Source organism: Euphorbia lathyris, chromosome 5, assembly GCF_963576675.1.
Source record: "Euphorbia lathyris chromosome 5, ddEupLath1.1, whole genome shotgun sequence".
Classification (NCBI taxonomy): domain Eukaryota; kingdom Viridiplantae; phylum Streptophyta; class Magnoliopsida; order Malpighiales; family Euphorbiaceae; genus Euphorbia; species Euphorbia lathyris.
This window is the reverse complement of record NC_088914.1, coordinates 79,301,721-79,302,613: the sequence shown is the minus strand read 5'-3', so window position 1 is coordinate 79,302,613 and position 893 is coordinate 79,301,721. Positions and strand designations below refer to the sequence as shown.

The 893-nt window shown below is 32.8% G+C and overlaps 1 non-coding gene across 1 annotated transcript; it reads right to left on the bottom strand.

Annotated features, from left to right (window-relative positions):
* Window positions 1-525: 525 nt before the first annotated feature.
* Window positions 526-632, bottom strand: LOC136231624 (small nucleolar RNA R71). Its single transcript, XR_010689995.1, has one exon. It is a non-coding gene; the product is annotated as a small nucleolar RNA R71 (small nucleolar RNA).
* Between the last annotated feature and the right edge of the window lie 261 nt (window positions 633-893).

Genomic DNA, 893 nt, shown 5'->3' with positions numbered 1-893 from the left:
AAGAAAAGGATCATATATTATGTGTTATTAGTTATCATTAGGTGGATAATTATTAAGTTAACATGTGTGTATGGATGAGCATTAGATTAACATGTGTTTTTATTAATTCCACTTTAATGCCACGTTTTTCTTTCTCATTTTATTTATTTAATTTTTTTTATCATAATCCTAAATACCAATTTATAGTTTAGTGGAGGAAATGAGGTTTACATACAAAACATTAATTAAGATCCTTTAATTTATAATTTTTATAAAAATTACCCAAAACATTTTATTTACACCTAAACCATTAAATTAAACTCAATAGTATAAATAATACCCAAAAATCTATATCAAAATTACTTCAAAATAACTTTTAGACACGGACGTGACAGCGGAAGCAATCAATCTTCGCCTTTTTCCTTTTACTTTGAAGGATCGAGCCAAAGAGTGGTTAACTTCTATGCCAGCCGCATCATTTGAAGACTTGGGAGCAATTAGCCTAAGCGTTTTTATCAAAAAAATTTCCTTTAGCAAAAAACTGCAAGAGTCATAAAAGAGTTAACATCTTTTTCTCAAAATGATAATGAAACTCTTTATGAGGCTTGAGAACGTTTTAGAGAACTTCAACGTTTATGCCCACACAACCAATTGTCCGCTGAACTTTTAATGCAAACATTTTACAATGGTTTAAATCCTACAACTAGAAGTTCATTAGATGCTATGTCTGGGGGTTTATTCATGAAGAAAACGTCGGCCCAAGCAAGAGAACTTTTGGAGGAAATGGCAATCAACAGTAGTATGTGGCCCGTGGAGCGTGGACACGCACCAATGGCGAAACCATCATCCTCAACTACGTCATCAGTTAAAGGTATAGTGAATCTTGATCCAGTTGCGATGTTGCAAGCCCAATT